Raw genomic sequence first — 10,036 nt, forward strand, 5'->3', positions numbered from 1 at the left:
TGAAACTAAAAGAGCCTCACGCGTTTTTGCCATATCAGACCTCCTAGCTGCCACACATCACCTAACCATTCTAATCGTAGCACACGTTCAAATCTTATGCGTTACTTAATTAATTCACTTTGCACTAACATGACATTTGTTCTCACTTTTACGTTTTATGTACATGCCCTGAATCTGCTGCTCGAAACTGGATGCGATAAACCAGAAGCACATTATGGCGTAATTTTCTTATAGAAAACTGATGTAAAAAATCTAAAATTATTTTACAGGTATGTACACTTTTAGAACTATCGCACTTAAATAACTTTTGATTTTTGCATGTCAGTGGCCCTTTAAGTTAAAGTCTATATAAGTAATAGTTGTTACTGAGGTTGACTGTCTGCGATTCTGACAATGTGACTCAGCCATTGTAGTGTCTGTCTCTGTATCTGTAAATCTACTGGGTCTCTTTTGGTTGTAGCTAGATTTACATAATTACCTATTTTATGCCATTTGTCATTCTCAAAATTGTTTTTATGCATCTCATGTAAAATATCTGCAACTTCTGAATGTTTTCACAAGTCACAAGTCAAGTCTCACAGCCATTGACCAGTATTATCAGGGCAAGGACGTCTGGCTGAGCCTGCTTGATATGTGCTTAGCTGCCAATAGCTAGGAAGATTTTAGGAAATTGACATACACACTGAACTCATACCTCTAGTCTTACTGGATTATAGTTAGCCATTTGATTAATCATGTCTGATCGATGCTTATAAACAACTCTTCAGGTGGTTTGTTCCTCTTGCTGAGTCTTATGAAGAGATCAGAAAATATTTGGATAGGTAAGTCTGGCAAAATGCCATTCAAGGCCTTGCATCACGACATTGTGTTCAACAAAATACAAAACTGTTGAAACATCTAGGATTTGCTGATGGCTGACTGTTATACTTTCACTGCGTGCGCATGCACACACACACACACACACACACACACACACACACACACACACACACACACACACACACACGCACATACAGGCACACACGTATCAGTGTTCTAACTAAAGCCGGATTTGTCGGCTGAAGGTGATCACTGCCAGAAATGACCAGTTGTACATTTTGGATGTAGATCTTTGTAGATGTACTACAGTAGTAGTGCGTCACAAAGCACACAGTTTTCTGAAGCCCCACCCCACCCCAAAGCATATGCAATATTGTTGATGCACAATTCAATAGCTTGGCCATGGTTCCATCTCTATTAGAGGGTTGATGTGTGGTCTTCAACACTTCTGCCTTCTTCCATTCCAGTTGCTCTGCTCAAATAGTGTCAGCTCAAGGTTTCCGGACATTAAAGCGGACAAGACAAAAACATTGAGAAAGTCATGGTAGAGACAGCTGGTCTCTTTATTGATAGCTGATATTGTTCTAGAGCGAAACAGTATCATAGAGATTACTGGTTCTGGCGCACCCTCTGAGGGGTTCTAGGAAGCTACAGTGCTTGCACGAGGTTGTCTCAGTAGAGGTTGTGTTCAAAGTTTACTGCATTGTTTATTGTTGCGCTAGTTCACTTACTCTCTCCCATTCATGAGTGCAAGGCATGGATTACATGTTGACTATCTTCTTGTTGTGACGAGTAGATGGCTTGCACTCTCACTCAGTGCCCAAGACAAGTAAACGCCTACAACATGGATGCATCCACGTTCACATCATTGGCATCTTCTGGACTACGTCATTGTGCGACGTGATCTCGAGTGATGAGGGGGTTCTAGTAGTTGGTCAGATCAATGACTTGTGAAGTGCATCACATCTCTTGTCATCAGGCCCATCGGCAATGCTTAATGCCTACTAAAAAGTTGTGTGTTAATTAAACGACTTTTCGTCAAAGACATTGGATGTCAGTTTCAAGATCAAATAGAGTCTTCATTGGCTGGTATGACAGAATTATCTGACATTGACTGCTTTTGGACCAATTTAAAAACAAAGACCTTTCAATGTGCATCAGACATTTTAGGTCATACCAAACGCAAACATCAGAATTGGTTTGACATGAGCGAACCTACAATTCAGCCTCTTCTTGACAGCATGAGGGAAGCACACTTTGGGTGGATCAGGGATCCACCAAAAATCTTTGACTGCTAAGAAAATAGCTTATACCAGCTTGCGTCAGAGTTTGCAAGCTAAATTACGTTCACTGAAAGAAAACTGGTGGTTGAAGAAAGCGGAAGATTTACAAGTAGCAGCCGACGAACATGACATGAAGCGATTTTACTCTGGCTTAAAATCAGTTCTTGGTCCACATTCTAGGAGTTTGTCACTTACTTGCTCTCATAATGGCTCAAGTCTGGTTACTAAACACAAGGACATTCTTCGGCGTTGGGCTGATCACTTCAATCTAGTACTAACTCGTCCTTCTGTCGTTGATGATACGGTTTTAGATGGCATTCCACGGCTGGCATGTGAAGATCATTTAATAACGTCTGCCCATGTAGATGAGGTTTATGATGCAATTCAGTAAATGTCATCTGGTAAGGCATGTGGGTTGGATGGCCTTCCAGCTGAAATATTTAAAGATGGTGGTAGAATTTTTGTAGAAAAACTAACTCAACTTTACAGTCTTATTTGGCAACATGAAGCGGTTCCCAAAGACTTCAAAGATGCTACCATAATCCATTTATGCAAACGTAAGGGAGACCGCTCAATTTGTGACAATCATCGTGGCATTTCACTTCTATCTACTGCTGGGAAAATCATGGCTCAAATTATTTTGAATAGATTAGCCAAACATGTCTCTGACAATATATTGCCAGAGACTCAGTGTGGTTTTCGTTCAGGTCGGGGAACTACCAACATGATCTTTACTGCTAGACAACTTTAAGAAAAATGTCGTGAACATCATAGAGACCTCTACATAGTTTTTGTAGATCTGACAAAGCATTTGATTCTGTCAACAGAAATCTCTTATGGAGAGTACTCGGTAAAATAGGCTGTTGGTGCAATCTAGTCAATATCATAAGATCATTTCACGACGATATGTCAGCTAGCGTCATTGACAGTGGAGCTTCTTCCAAGTCCTTTGCAGTCACAAATGGCGTTAAACAAGGATGCGTTCTTGCACCTTTGTTATTTAACATCTTATTCTCTGTCATGTTACATGTTGCTATCAAGAATTGTGATAAAGGTGTTTAGCTTCAAACGCACTCTGATGGGAACGCTTTAATCTTTGTTGCTTCAATGCAAAACTAAAGGAAGTGATATTCTCATACATGACCTGCTCTTTGCAGATGATTGTGCCCTTGTCGTGCACACCATAGAGGATATTCAGTTCATCATGGATTGTTTCTCAAACATGCACAAGGTTTTGGGCTCACTGTAAGTCTCAAGAAGTCCGAAATCTTGACCAACCAAAACCTGGGTCTTCTTACACACCTCCCGTTGTAAAAGTGTATGACACTCCTTTGACATCAGTTGACAAGTTTTCTTATTTAGGAAGTACTCTGTCTTAAAACATTGTTGTCGATGATGATATTTCAATGCGCCTGAGTAGAGCTGGTGCTGCCATTGGCAACCTGAATAAACGCCTTTGGAATAAACATGGCATAACCACGGCCACTAAGGTCAAAGTTTACAAAGCTGTTGTGATCACCACTGTACTTTATGGTTGTGAGACTTGGACATTATATAGGAGACACATTAAACAGCTCGACCAATTTCACATGCGATGTCTTCGCAAATTGGAAATACAAAATGGCAAGACATGATACCCAATACCGAGGTTCTGAAGAAATGCAACATGCCTGGAATTGAGGTTCTACTACTACAAGCTCAACTTTGATGGTGTGGCCATCTTGTTCGAATGAAGGATGACAGAATCCCAAGGGCAGTGTTTATGGTCAGCTGAAGGAAGGTTCTAGAACAGCAGGTGGTCAGAAATTGTGCTTTGAAGACACATTGAAATCCAATTTGAAATCGTGTAATATTGATATATCCAACTGAGAAAGCTATGAGTCAGACAGATCTCTGTGGAGATCTTATTGCAAAAAATCTTTAGATCATTTGGAAGACCAATGTTTGAAAACGCTCCAACAAAAAGGCAGGAACGAAAGATGATCTCTAAAAGTGGGAACTTCACATGCAATGTTTGTGGACGCTCCTGCATGGCACACATGGTCTTTGGAGACACAAGCAAAGCCATAAATAAGTTGGTCGTGTTGACCACTCACTCCACCGTGTGTGTGTGTGTGTGTGTGTGTGTGTGTGTGTGTGCACGTGCGTGCGTGTGTGTGTGTGTGTGTGTGTGTGTATGTGTGTGTGTGTGTGTGTGTGTGTGTGTGTGTGTGTGTGTGTGTGTGTGTGTGTGTCTATGTACTCGCGTATCTCCATAATGGCGAGTCATTGTGCCACCCAATTTTGCTCGTACACGCTGAATCCATAGAGGTCAAAAGTGAAGCAGTTGTTGTCTTCCGGATTTCTCCAGTGACAATGGGATTTCCTGCTGATGGAACCCGCCTCCGCTTGCGCGAGGATATCGCTGTAACGGCGTATTGGATATTTACAAATTTAGACTGCCTGTGCCTGATGTTGGACGATACGTGCAGAGCGTGTCAATTATTGCGGGTGACATCCACAGAAGCAAGATATTTTTGCGCATATCTGGGTCCTTTAAAATCATGCCACTCTGAGTTGGCTGTGTAGGGGAATCGAATTCCTGCCACGTTTGATGTAGCTCTTCCCACAATGCCAGCAACGTCTTTAAAGTGACGATAAGACCTCAGACTAGGCCTTTGTTCATGTAGGTCTTGCATACATGCAATTACATTTTGACCTTTGTTGTCTTCTATGTCACAATCCGACGACGTCACAAGAGACTCGCCATAAATCTCAAAAATGGCTCCAAAAACGGGATATGAAGTTTTCTCAATGTCTTAGAAACTGCACAATGCATAGAACCATGCACAGGAAAGTCTTTCGGCATCTAGATGAACTGGGAATGTGCACTGAACTCCGTGATCTGTGACGTCGAGGCCCTTCAAACCCGACTGCACTCGAGCTCAAATTTCTCTGAAACGGCCCATCAGATCTCCACCAAATTTAAACTGCCCTTTCCTGACATCAGACAGTTGAGTTGTTTAGTGGGGGACTTCAAATAAGGCAAGATATTTTTGCATATCTATATCCGGGTCTTTGAATTTTAATTGTTTTAATTAATTAATGGGATTTATATAACTACCAATCAATAATCCAATCAACCGGACTTTGTGAAGCGGGACACTTGGTTAAATTTCTTGTCTTCAATGGGATAGTAACTAACGGATAATCTCAAAACAGGATATCATTGAATGGGATATAGCTCTGAAGGAAATTCTTCATGAGAATTCTTCAGATATACACTTCATAATAAAGTAGATTAGGGTGAATGAGATATACTTCATGAATGCGTACAACGATGAATTAATTAACTACAACTACTAATAATAGAAATTTACTAACCAATAGTAATATTCATATCTAATCTGCCCGTGCGAAGAATGGGATGGTGAGCTATAGCTATAGCTATATAATCAGTTATATGAAAATGTTGTGCTCTCATCACCAACACTCTAAAATCTATGGTTTTGTAAGATGTGTCTCATGAAACCCGGCATGCACTGAAGGGCTCATTGTTCGAATCCTCCTTGGCCAATTTGACTTTGTTGCACACACAAGCTAAAGTCGATTGCCTCTCTAGGTTGGTCCTGGACGACCAATTAGATTTTAGTCTTTGAACTTCTTAAAGGTCAGATTATTAAGGTCCATTTCAATTTGACAGATGCCATCACTGGTCCACTTTAATTTCAACAGGCCTATATTGATATTAACTCTTGACAAGGGTTAAGCATTTTGAACATCATGGCTACTGCCTTATTGCATAGGTCGAGTTCACTATGACTTGTATAAACGGTTACATAAAACGAGTATTCGTGTAGGCACCCTTTGCATATAATGATAATCCTTGCTTTGATCATTGAGTGAGCGATTGAGATTTTTGATCCATGTACAGTGTTACTTGAGTCCTATGCTGACGAGAAAGGAATTGATCTCGGTGGGTGACTCAGATTTGGATAACCTGAGTGGATAGACACATTTGTCTCTTCCGAAGGCATTCACAGCAAGTTTGGGATTTTGCTTCTCCACAAGATTGATTTGTTTGAGGAGATTTGGTACCATCCCAACACAGTTTGTCTGGTGAGTATTTGCTGAATTGTTGGGAGTCGGACTTGGCTGGAAAGAGTGCCGATCGCAGAGACCATCGTAAACAGCTGCTGTCTTGTAGACGCTGACAACAGCCTTCTTGTTTTGCACTTCTTTTGAGGATGGGAGATAGGAGCCGCTGTGCATTGGTTGGTGACATGCAATGTGGAGTTGAAATCTTGTGATGCCATCCACTATCCATCCGCTTGCTTCGGTGGTGAACTTTTCTAGTGATTTCAGCATATGTTGGAATCCTCTGTCCAACACTTCTGGGATCTTGTAGGCTGTAAGAAGAGGTTCCATTTTACTTCGGAGTGTGGGTTCATTCCATTTGTTGAGTCCTTTGAGTATCTGTTTGTAAATACGAACATATAGAACAAGTTGGAATTTTACACCTTTCAGTGATAGGATCTCCTCGACAAGCTTGTGATGGATTCGTGAACACGCATTTTCTAGAAAGGCTTGAGGGTCATGTTGATCCCCTGGCACATTCATCTGCCAACCTCGGAGAAATTACCCACAGCATGAGGCATGTGTTTCCACATGTTTGTGTGTGTTTCACACATGGAGTAAGCTTCGAGCAGGAGGGGGTTTCACAGGTGGAGTTGGTATGAGGAGGAGCTTTTGCTGGAATTGCTCCAGCATGAGAAGAGCTTTCAAGAATGTCATAGTGACATAGGACCCCGGATCCAGTTTCATAGCTTGGATAAGGCTAACTTGATTTCATAAAGAGCTCGTTAATGTAATTGTATTTGATACATGAAGCGGAAAGGAAGCCCTCCGCGGAGAGCGCTTGAACACGAAAACCAGTGAAGCTGTTGATGGACAAAGTGCTGGTGAATAATGAGCCCAGGAATGGCTTACATGGGACTGGTCCGCTGAACCTACACTCTCCAGCAACGTTTCTTTCTACTGAACTTATCTGCAGGTTTGTGCAAATTGAAACCGACGTTGCAGTGTTCACCACTCTTGTGCGTCTGCTTTGACATCTATAGTCTGTGGGGGAAATGGTGTGAGAACTACCGGCCCTGTTTCACTCAACGGTTTTGGCATACAGCTTGTTGACCTCTCCAGACGGGAATGAAGTCCACGTCGTGATCAGATTGGCGTGTATTGCTCACGCAGTCTAGCTGACGGTATTTTTGACTCAGCAAGCATCTCTTTTGTATGATATTGGCTCTCCTCACGGTGAACTGGAAACATCTAGGCGTGGGAAAACAGCAGTGCAGTGGACCTACCATGTTCAGAAAGTGTAGAGTTGACTTGTCATTCCATGTGTTGTGTACTATGTACGACTTGTTTCAAAGCACGGACTCTGATTGCTACATATATACACTAATCGCGTACAATGAGTTTAGTTCTCAAACTACCTCGCTGCAGATCTAAAAAATTTTAAATTGGGCGGTGTACTGTTGGCGAAATTGAATGCTGAAAAGGAGTCGTGACACTGCAGAATATTACATGGCTGAGCTGTCTAGATACGTACTAGAAGCAAACGATGATGTCAACTACGTACTTTGCGCAAAACAAGCAAGTGCTTGAAGCGATGTTGCGTGTTACTCAACTTTCATACCTACATGCTTAGCTAATCGAATTAGCCTTATCCAAGCTATGAAACTGGATCCGAGGTCCCATGTCACTAGAATGTTCTTGAAAGCAACCAGGCTCTTCTTGCGCTGGAGCAATTCCGGCAAAAGCTTTCTCTCCTCGTGTGATTCACATGCGTTTAGATCAGCGACTGCACGGAAGAGCCTGGCTTGCGAGGCTAAATTCAACGCATGAATGTCAACTCATTTGTTCTCTTTCTCACAGCATTTGCTAATTTTGTATGAAGTAGACTCAGTCTACATGTACCATTACATTCTCATTACTATTATTCGACATTATTACAGCATCATTATATTTGAGACAACCTCAAATGCATTTTGGCAATGCATGCACTTCACTCGACTATGTATTTATCATCTCAAAATGACTGCAGCTACATTTGTAATGGTTGTTTACTTACCCGGATGTGCCTCAGTTATGTTTGCTACATCTACTTTTACTTACGATGGTGGCAGGTTATTGAGTGGCCTGTCCTCTTTCTCATCAGCCTCCAAGGCAGCAGGTAATCTCTCAGCTTCAGAGGAACTGTCGCTGAGCTTGCATCTGTATGGTCTAATGGCTTTTGTGATTCATGCGATGATAGAACGTTGCAATCACTCGAAATCCTCCAGAGAGCTTTTCAAAAGAATAGCTGTCGCTGTCGTCACCTCCACAATAGTAGCGTTGCCTTGGATCTGAAGATGTAATCATTTTTACAGTCAACAGACAATACACTCGTACACGCTCTCTCCTCTGTGACATGTATAACTACACCACACCCTTTAGAGGAACTTGAAGAACTGGAAGCAACTTTGATCTGCTATTTTACAGCAAACACTTAACTTAAAAATCTGTAACTATCTTTCCTGTCATGTATGCAACTAGAACTATCAATTTCCAACATAAAACAATTTTGATTTTCCGTTGCAGTTACCCTGTATATATAGTACATATTATTTGTCTAATAGAGCTCACACTTTTATCACCAAGGACAGAACGGCAGTATCTACGTAGTGTGCTGCTTTATAGTTGACTTGTCCACGTGGAATTTTCCCCACGTTCCATCAGATTTCCCCAGGTTTGGATCTGACTGGTTTCAATATGATGTCGTATTAGACAAATGGTTCTATAGATATACCAGTGTGCATATAGCGATATATCCCATAGATCACGTTTGTGTATTTGTTGGATTGTTGAAAGATGGTGTTTGTTATAACTAGATTGTACTGAGTACAAGTACTGAGAAGCAGTGTCCCATTGAATTTTCCCTTCCTACACTATGAGGACCAATTACTTTACACCATGATGTATCGTCCCGACCAACGCGAGCATTAAAATCTCCAAGAAGAAAAAGTTTATCTCTTCTTGGCACTGAGTCAATAACATTTGTCAATTCTTCATAAAACTCTTCCTTAAAGGGACCTGAAGGTGGTGGAGTCGGTGCATATGCACTCGTGAAAGTGGCATATCGCCCATAAGGAAGATTTAGACTTAGTAACATTAGATGAGAATTGATACCCTTACATGTAGGTAGGAACTCAAGTTTACGTCCAATGTTGGATTTTATTGCAAAACCAACACCTGCTTGTTGAGATTCACCTATGGGGACACCTGATGTAAAGATGGTGTAGCCAGCACCAACTTCAAAACTTTGTTGACCAGAAAGATGGGTCTTACTCAGTGCTGCAATATCAATATCACACCATTCTAGTTCTCTAGCGATAACTGCAGATCGACACTCAAGATTGACATTATTTTGTTATCTCGTAATGTTCTTACATTCCATGTTGCAATCGTCAACTTCAATCGTTTATTTTTCTTTTCTTTTGACCACAAAATTGAATGCCTGCTGACCACGGTAAGCCAGCAAGGTTTGTACGGAGTAAGCCTTCTTTAGGGATTCGTTTCTGTCCTCTTCTTCTATTGGAGAGAGCAGTGCTATCCCTGAATAGGGCTTCTCTGACACTCGGGTAGGACACGAACTGTGCTGTTACTCCAATTCAACAACAGAATGGCCATCACTCCTGATTCGCCAATGTGCAGAGTCGTAGCTACTAAAGGCTTCCATTGCCATTCTACAACTGCCCCCGTTACCACTTGCCTATCGCTGTTGGACTTGAAGAAAAGAATAGATAAAGACACAGACAAAACAAGTCACCATAAAAGAACCTTCACAATAGAATGGATTATAGTGAATTAAGCGTGTGCAGAACTGATTCCACTTTCTCCTCCACTCCGTGCTA

Source organism: Corticium candelabrum, chromosome 10 (assembly GCF_963422355.1).
Source record: "Corticium candelabrum chromosome 10, ooCorCand1.1, whole genome shotgun sequence".
NCBI lineage: Eukaryota > Metazoa > Porifera > Homoscleromorpha > Homosclerophorida > Plakinidae > Corticium > Corticium candelabrum.